This window comes from Myotis myotis, unplaced genomic scaffold (genome assembly GCF_014108235.1).
Source record: "Myotis myotis isolate mMyoMyo1 unplaced genomic scaffold, mMyoMyo1.p scaffold_m19_p_3, whole genome shotgun sequence".
Lineage (NCBI taxonomy): Eukaryota > Metazoa > Chordata > Mammalia > Chiroptera > Vespertilionidae > Myotis > Myotis myotis.
The window spans coordinates 162,277,306-162,286,617 of record NW_023416335.1 but is presented as its reverse complement, the minus strand read 5'-3'; the positions used below and the strand labels follow the sequence as shown (position 1 = coordinate 162,286,617).

Genomic DNA, 9,312 nt, shown 5'->3' with positions numbered 1-9,312 from the left:
ACATTTTCTTTTGCATACATACTTCACATACTTAAAATCATGGTGCACATTCCATTTTGTTTCTGGTATTTTTCACTTAATGTGTCATAAACATTTTTTTTTTTAATATATTTTATTGATTTTTTTTACAGAGAGGAAGGGAGAGAGATAGAGAGTCAGAAACATCGATGAGAGAGAAACATCGATCAGCTGCCTCCTGCACATCTCCCCCTGGGGACATGCCCGCAACCCAGGCACATGCCCTTGACCTGAATCGAACCTGGGACCCCTCAGTCCGCAGGACGACGCTCCATCCACTGAGCCAAACCGGTTTCGGCGTGTCATAAACATTTTAATATTGCTACACAGACTTCATAATCATTGTAATGACTGCATAATATTCAATACACTGTATTATATAATTTATTAGGCATATATATTCTGGGATTTTTTTGTACAATAAATCATGCCGCAATGTATATCTTTGGGGATAATTCCTTTAAATTTATATAAGTTTATATAGATTTAATTATAATAGTCACATTTAGTCATTTTAAAATGTTGATGATATAAATAATGAAGAGTCCCTCGCTGGTGTAGCTTAGTTGGTTGGACATTGCCCGATGCACCGAGAGGTTGCCAGTTTGATTCCCAGTCAAGGCACATGCCCAGGTTGCAGGCTCCATCCCCAGGAGGGAGCGTGCAGGAGGTAGCCGATCTATGTTCACTCTCACATCCATGTCTCTCTCTCTCTCTCTCTCTCTCTCTCCCTTCCTCATCCTCTCTCTAAAAATGAATAAAAATATTTTTTAAAAAATTTTAAAAAGAGGAAAATATTTGTAATTTTACCACCCAGAAGTAACTCTTGCAAACATTTTGCTAAATATCCTTCCAGCTCTTTTTTGCCTAATTTAATAATAAATATTAGATTATACTATACATATTTTATAACCTGCTTTTCTCCCACTTTAACTATATCATCAACATATTTTTGTCATTAAAGACTATTCTATAATCCTTTATATAGATGTACTTTGCATGAATAATTTTCTATTTTTGAAAATTCATTTGTTGCCAATATTTTGCTGTTTCAGCCGAAACTGTGATGACATTCCTGAGTCAAATCTTGATGCATATGTTGGATGACAGTATTTCTTTAGGATGAATTCCTACAATAGAATTGTAGGGTCAGGAAGTATATGGATATGCTTGGGATAATTTCTAGGAGTGAAATTATGAGGTCCAAGTTTAGAAATGCTTTAAGGCTCTTGATAGGTTGCGGTTTTGCTCTTTTTTTAAAAAAATGGCTGACTCAGTTTTCAAGAGTGGCATTTCAGTGGTGGAGGAGAGAGGAGTGGTGCTTTTGTTGTTGTTGTTGTTTTGTCTTCTCAGAATCACCTCCCAGGAGAGAGAAATGTGTGCACCGGGCTCTGGGGACCAGCTCTGGCCCTCTTCCCTCCCTCCCCTTGCATTTCGGTGTAATGACAAAGATCGCAAGACTTGGGTTCTCGGTGCAGGTTTCACATTTTACTAAATGTCTTCAGCAAGTCACTTAGGTGTTCTGAGGCCTCAGTTTCCCCATCTAAGTGAGGCTAATTATGCTACTATGGAGCAGCGAACTTTGTCCCAAAGGTAAAGAGGAGTAAAAAATCAATTATAAATCTCTATTCTAAGCCGTGCATTTGGTTCAGCCCCACAAGGAAGCAATGGTGTTCATACAGTACAAGCTCCGTTTCTGCAAAGATGATGGAGGCCTGGTGGTGGAGAGTGTTGCATCATGGGATTTCACCCACCTGGCCGGTTGTAGCAGGGCGGGGCGTGACCCCCATAAATTCCTCCCTGTGGCCACCACTGTCTGCATCTGTTCTGGGGTTAGCGTGGTGGCTGGCCCACTGTCAGGATTCCTTGGTTTTAATACACAACCTCTTTCTCCGCCAAATCCAAGCGGCCCCTGGAGGTTCCCATGGCAACAGCACGCCTGGGAAGGACCAGCTTAGGGGGGAAAACAGATTTTTTTATCATAAAAAAAACAAACTGGCCAGAAGCCACAGGCAGGGCAAGCTGGGACAGGCTGTCTATAGTGGGGCTGGTCCTGAAACAAAAGACAGCAGAGGTGTGAGCACAGGCTCCGTGCCAGGCAATCTGTAGAGCAACACCTGGCGTGTTTTGAGTACTTGCTATGAGCAGACACCATTAAATGTGCTGTGTTTGTGTTGACTTGTTTGATCCTCACGACAAACCTATGAGGTAGGACCATTATTATCCCTGCTTTGCAAGTTAGGAGACCGGTGTGGTGAGGTTAAAACCTGGCAGTCTGCGTTATGGGCCTCTAGGAACTCATAACTCTCCTGTCCGCAGCCTTTGCCAATTGGTAAAGGATGGTTTCATTCTACCGTCCCCCAAATTTTGCAACATAAAAATTATTTTCCTCATATTACAGATGAGGAACGCAAAGGTCAGAGTGGTTAAGTGATGGGCCCCGAGTCACACAGCTGGTAGGTAGCAGAGATGGGACTTGAGCCCAGGGTCTTTTTTCTACCAAGCAGATCTGGACCGCCCTGCGCTCACATGGGCGGGCAGGTCAGGATTGCCTAGTATAGCGTTAGGGGTTTGTGGGGGGAGGGGCGTGTTTCTGTGCCTTTAGCACAGTGCCAACCCTTTCTCTAACGTCCACACACGCTCGCACACAGGCCCGGCCCACCGAGGCTGTCCTCTCCCAGCCGGGTCAGGCCGCCTCCTCACAACAGGCTTCCCAGGCAGGTAAGCCTGCTCACACCTGCTTGCTCCCCTGGGAGAGGCAGCTAGAAGGCACATCTCCCCACCCAAACTCATTCTGCATAACTAGGCCCCGCTTCCCAAGGGAGGGAGAAGCTTCCAGAGGTCTGTGAGGCCACTGGAACCTCTGGGATTTTTTTTCCTAAGAAGAGTGAGGAGCCTACATTTCAGAGCTTGGAGCCTCGGCTGGGTAAGGTAGGGAGGTCTCTGTCATCCCTGAAGGACAGCGGCCCCATTGCTCTTCCAGTGCCCATGTTTTATTTCATGTATTTGATTACCTGTCCCCTGATCTGATTAGTTTCTGGATGGTGGCCTTTGGTTTTTTAAAATCCTACGATGCCTGCGCTAAGAGCAGTGGCCTTCTAACTATCTGTCTTTCTGTCTCGTCACCGACAGACCATTCTATATTTTCAACTGAGAGCTTGCCTCTTCGGTCTTGAAGGAAAATCACATTTGCTTAAGATCTATCATGGCACAGATACTGATCATATGCCTTTCCCTTCAGAGCCAGGGTCTCCATGGGAAAGTGAGGACGTCTTTAGACCCACTTCTTCCCATCTCTACAGAGACAAGGGAGGCAACGGCAGCCTCCAGTCCTGCCAAGTTCCCGCTCAGATGCTGGACTAGAGAAGCGGCAGAGGCCTGATGGGGCAGAGTGAAGGTCCTCTCCCCCGCTCCATCGGCCTGACTGCCTCCATCCAGTTCCCTCTGAAAGGCCCACGTCCATCCTCAGGACTTGAAACCGTCCGAAGGGGCGTGGACACCCCAGCTTCCTCCAGCAGCCGCAGACCTCGCCACGCCTCAGCATAAACCCCGCTTCTGTTCAATGTCCAGCTGCAACGGATCAGAGAAGAGTCCGCACACTGCAACCAGCTCCCAGTTTTCACACTTGTGTAGAAGCCAGTCATGAAGCTTTTCTTTAGAGGACCGGACATCCATGCACAGGACAGCATGGCCCCCAAAGTGGAGTGGCCAAAGGGGAGAGGCTGCAGACACAGGGAGAAGGAGAGCCAGAAAGTGAGGAAGTGGGGGCTGCTGGGAGAGTGAGCTGAGGGGAGACCGGTGGTCATAGTATGTCAATACCATGTTGTTATTCCTCTGGTGGGGAGGGGGACGAGGGAGGACACCCTGCTGTCTTGAGTACTGAGCACCTGTGCACTGGCCTCCCCTCCACCCCCCCCCCCGCACCCCCCTCCCCAGTCTGGCCCAGGCATGCGGTGGGTATTTAGTAAGTGCACGCTAGAGCCGGTGGTTCTGTTGATAAGATGACGGCACAGCACTCAGTCTGCAAAGTCCAGACTTCTGTCTCTCCCACCCCCTGGGAATGTCATAAATAAATCCCTGGACCTGTTCCAAGAAGAATTTCAAGGCTTCTCTGCGTGTGTGTGTGTGTGTGTGTGTGTGTGTGTGTGTGTGTGTGTTTTCAGAAACACAACAATTTTACATGCTGCTTGGTATGCAAACGCCTAAGCAACCCAGGGGGGAAATGAGGGCTGGGCCCCACAAAGAGAAGGTAAAGGCAGGATCAGGCCAGACTGGGTCAGGCAAGCAGCGGTTAACAGCTAACAGCGCAGGTCCCAGCCAGCTCTGTAGCTGGCTCCGATAACCTGGCTCCCAGACACCCAGTCGGCCCCAGGCTCAGGTTGCTTAGCCCCCACCCCCTCGGGTTTGGCAGTATTCTCCACCAGGTTTTCGCAAAGTGCTGGGGTCTTAAAATAGCATAAAGGCACACACACTCAGACGCTAGTGTCAATTGCTGTACCACAGAATGATCAAAAAGGAGGGGGAGTGGAGCGGGGAGAGAGAACTGCAGGGCATCTTCCTGAGCAGAGAGCAGTGTGAGTGTGAGGACAGGTTGAAGACAGGGGTGGGCACTTGGTGTGAGGAAGGGGTTGGAGGAACAGGCAGGAGAAAACTCCCAGAAGGCAAGAACTAAGAACTTCATTCGAACCATTCCCAGGGCCTAGCCCAGTGCCTGGCACATAGACATCCAAGACAGAGACATCCAATACATGTTCCAGGGTAAAGAAATGATGGCTGGACACGTGGGTTTGCTAGGACATAAAATGATAGCAATATAGTTCAAGTTCAAATAGCAAAATTAGAAATGGGTGTCCCAAAGTTAGAAGATTCTATCAATCAGTAAGTATTTACTGAATGTCATGAGGGAAATGGAAGTGGTAGGGATTGTGATCTGTCTGGGAAGAAGACATGAACACACCCAATAGATGGGGGGTGGGGGGTGGGGTGGCTTCCTGGAGGAAACAGACCTGAGCTCCTTCTAAAGGCAGGGAAGAGTTCCTTGAGCTGGTGTTCTAGCCACGGCTCCTAATCTACAAGACAAACACACTCAAACCAGTGGAAGTGAAAAGAGGATTTCCTGGAAAGATGCATGGAAATCTCAAAGAAATGTACTGTGGAAAATACAGCCAAATCTCAAGGGATGGGAAAAGGCAGAGGGCTGGGTATGTGCTGAGGACTGTGACTGTGGGCGAGGCTGGAGGGCATGTGTGCACACACGCCTACCAGCAGGCATACCTGGGTAATCTCTCTCCCTCTCCGCCCCCCCTTCTCCCTGCCTCTGCCCCCTCTCTTCTCCTGGCTCTCCCTGCTACCACATGACCCAACATGGCTTCCAGGCACTCCTCTGTGGCACCCACCACCATCGAAGTAACTTGGTTTCTATGCCTCGTTAGTTCAAATGCTCATGAAAGAGCAGCTGATTAGCTCGGCCAGTTTATTTTATTGCTTTCCCTTGGTTCAGATGCCCAACCCTGGTGCAATCATCTGTGGCCAGAGGGCAGACTGTGCACTCACCTAGGAGAAGGGGGTGTAGGCAGGTGAGAGCCATACACTCTTGTCATCCCGATATGAAAGCGGAAGCAGGCACGGGAAGACTATGAACTGAACGAGGAGGACGTGTGTGTGTGTGTGTGTGTGTGTGTGTGTGTGTGTGTGTGTGTGAGAGAGAGAGAGAGAGAGAGAGAGAGAGAGAGAGAGAGAGAGAGAGAAAGCCAGGACAATTGGGGAGCTGTCAGGGCTAGAATTAGCTGGTGACCTTGGCCAAGTTTTCTAAAATCTCTCTATGTCTCAGTTCCTCATCTCTACAATGGGTGAATAGTAGTACCTCTCTTATGGGCTTGTCATGAAAAGTAAATGAATAACCTACGTAAAACTCTTAGGAGGGTAAATGGTCAGTCTCTGCACACTATTTTTATGTGTAGGGGAAATATTCTGGATGGATATCATGTAGAGGTCTTTTTTTTGGGGGGGGGGTACAGTGAATTTAATTGATAATGGTGCATGGCAATGTAGGGCTTCCTAAACCCCTCTCCTTCTGCAGGGGTTTGGGATGGGACCTGTGGGGGTCAGGAGATTCTTGGTGCGTTGGGGGATCGATCTGGAGCAAGGACTCCCCAGCAGCTGAGGGCCTCTCTTCCTCTTGCTGGGGCTGGTGGTCCAGGGGGCTCTCCTTGGAGGCCTTGTGGACCATAAGGTTCACTACCCTGTTGCTGTAGCCAAATTCATTGTCAAACCTGGAAACAAGCTTGACAAAGTGGTCATTGAGGGCAATGCCAGACCCAGCCTTGAAGGTGGAGGAGTGGGTTTCACTGTTAAAGTTGCAGGAGACAACCTGGTCCTAAGGATGACCCAGGATGTCCTTGAGGGGGCCCTCTGACACCTGCTTCATTACCTTTTTGATGTCATTGGATTGGTCAGCTTTCTCCAGGCAGTAGGTCAGATCCAAACCCGACACGTTGAGGGTGGGGACATGGAAGCCCAAGCCAGTGAGCTTCCCATTCAGCTCAGGAACGACCTTGCCCACAGCCTTGGCAGCACCAGTAGAAGGAGGGGATGTCCTGGACAGCCCTTTCGCCATCATGTCACCAATTCCCAGAGGGGCCGCCCACGGCCCTCTGGGTGGGTCATGTATCCCTCCATGATGCCAAAGTTATGGATGATCTTGGCCAGGGAGGCCAAGCAGTTGGTGGTGACAATCTTGAAGGAGTTATCACACTTGTCATGGTTCACACCCATCACAAACATGGGGGCATCTGCAGAAGCGCAGAGATGATGGTCCTCTTGGCTCATCCACACATTTCTGGTACTGCTATTGGAGCCCCAGCCTTCTTCAAGGTAATGACGACACCAGTGGACTCCACGATATATTCAGCACCAACATCACCCCATTTGATGTTGGTGGAATTTCACTCCTGGAAGATGGAGATGGACTTTCCTTTGATGACAGGCTTCCTGGTCTCAGCCTTGACTGTGCCTTTGAACTTGCCATGAGTAGAATCATACTGGAACATGTAGACCATGTAGTTAGGGTCAATGAAAGGGTCATTGGTGGCAACAAAATCAACTCTGCCAGAGTTAAAAGCAGCCCTTGTGGCCAGGCGCCCAATAAGGCCAAATCCGTTCACTCTGACCTTCACCACCGTGTCTGAGGGTTGTGGCTGGCACTGTGCAGGAAGACGCGGCTGTCTGTGAAACAGGAGGAACAGAGAGCTTCATGGAGAGGTCTTGATGGCCAGTTTTGGATCTTCCTGTACAAGTCACTATCTTCTCTGAACTTCAGGTTCTCTCTCTGTAAAAACAATGGGATCAAACTAAATACTTTCTAAAATCTGCTCCAGATTTAGGATGCATTCATTTGACTGGGTGTTATGGGTCCATACAGAGCCTGTGTGTTTTCAATAAGTCAGACGACAAAATGAAAGGGACCTTCTCGGAACACAGTTATGCGAGGTGTGCCTGGTAACTACAGGGAGGCATGGCCAGGAGGTAGGGCCGTGGTAGCAATAGCAGTACCAGAAATGTGTGGTATGAGACTCTGGACTGTGGCTTCACTGAGGGCCTGGAGAAGAGGGGGGCCAGATAGGCAAAAGCTCAGAGGTTCAAAACAAAAGGAGAATAACCAGGAGAGCCATCCTGCTTGGCCACTGGGCATGCCGGGATAGAAACTGAAATATGAATCATCAAGGCTGAGGGCACCAGACCTGTTTACCAAGGAGGCACTGGGGTAGAACAAGGTCAGTGTGAGGGTTAAAGAAAAGAAAGGCTTGCCTCTAAAATCATGCAATGGCCTCTGGAGCAGAAAGTGAACAAGAAATGCCTCAGGAGGGTTTTCTTCAAGATGGAACAGCTCATCCCCATCCCAAGAGCCCACTGAGCACAGACTGCATGCTGCTGACCACATCAAGTCCCTGATGCTGACCAGGGCCTTTGGGCTTCTCGGGCCGGTAGCAGTCCCTCTAACCAGCTTCCCATCCTCAGCCACTAGTCACATCAAGTTCAAGTTCCTTCCATTGCCTAAGCGGCCCTCCTTCTGCTTCCTTCAACTTCCTGGCCCATCTGCTCTCCCACCAGCCCCTACACCTCACCTCCTACCCCTTCAGCCTCCAAATATCTCCTTTTCTGGTCCCACCCTGGGTTGCTGGCCATTTCCAGAGGAAACCGAACCATCAAACAAAGAGGCATGTCATGACCTTTGCTCTCTGTTTTGCAACCCTAGCCTAATGCCATCTTGGCAATCACTTCCTGCTTTTCTAAGTCTCTGGACACCACTCCATGCTCCACAGTGGCTTTTACAAATTCTCACCCCTCTCTTAGAGCACACCCACCATACATGCCATCCTGCCTCCTGACCATATTGTCACAAAGCAGATGGCCATGACTGAAAACATCCAAGTGACCCTCTCATGCCTAAAAACTTCTTTGTTCACCTCTTTCCTCAAGCCTCCAAGAGGGTAATATTCTCCTCCAGGCCATAGCTACTCCCTGTACCTCTGGGTCTTGATCCTGTGCCCTCATCAACCCTGGGTTCTGGTGTCAGCACTTACTCCTTCTTCCTGTGTCTTTGAGTAACTCTTGGCTCCTTTATAATGATCTGCGTTGCAGTCTCTCCTTCTTAGGAAAGCAACAAAACAAAGGAAATACCTCTGGGATCTTGTGTCCTGGAAATCCCCTTTCCTCTCTTTCTCTTGTCTAGTTTAGAAATCTGTACTTTTAAGTTGGATTATGTAGTCTATTTATATTTATTATAATCATGGATATATTTGAATTTATTTTCACCATCTTATTTTGTGCTTTCTATTTATTCTGCCTTAATATTATCCCTTTTCCTTTCCTTTCTTGCCTCCTTTTGGATTATTTTTATCTCATTCTATTTCCTTCCTTCGCTCACCCTGGGAGTTTTTCTTCTATTAGTCAATATCTGACAATTGACAAAGTATACACGAATTCATACACAACTTATACATTTCAATTAAGCTCTAACTTTTAAAAGATATTTTCTCTGGGCATACAATTCTAAATTGACTGTTATTTATTTGTCTATTTGTTTGGATTTAACTATGCAGATTATATTTCTTGGAATTTTGCCTGTGAGGATTCCTTGTAGTCCGAGTTGAAGATGGGTTCCTCTGAAAAGGGTTTGCTCTTCTTCCTTCCAGGTCCAACCAAGGAGCACCACCAGCCCAGGATCACTTGAATCTAAATAGTGTGTAGTTTTTCAAACCACCCAGGTAGGGTGAATGTGGAATAAAATTAAAT

The 9,312-nt window shown here is 48.0% G+C and overlaps 1 pseudogene; it reads right to left on the bottom strand.

Moving 5' to 3' along the window:
- Positions 1 to 6,265: 6,265 nt before the first annotated feature.
- Positions 6,266 to 7,076, bottom strand: LOC118651972 (annotated as a pseudogene).
- Positions 7,077 to 9,312: the final 2,236 nt, after the last annotated feature.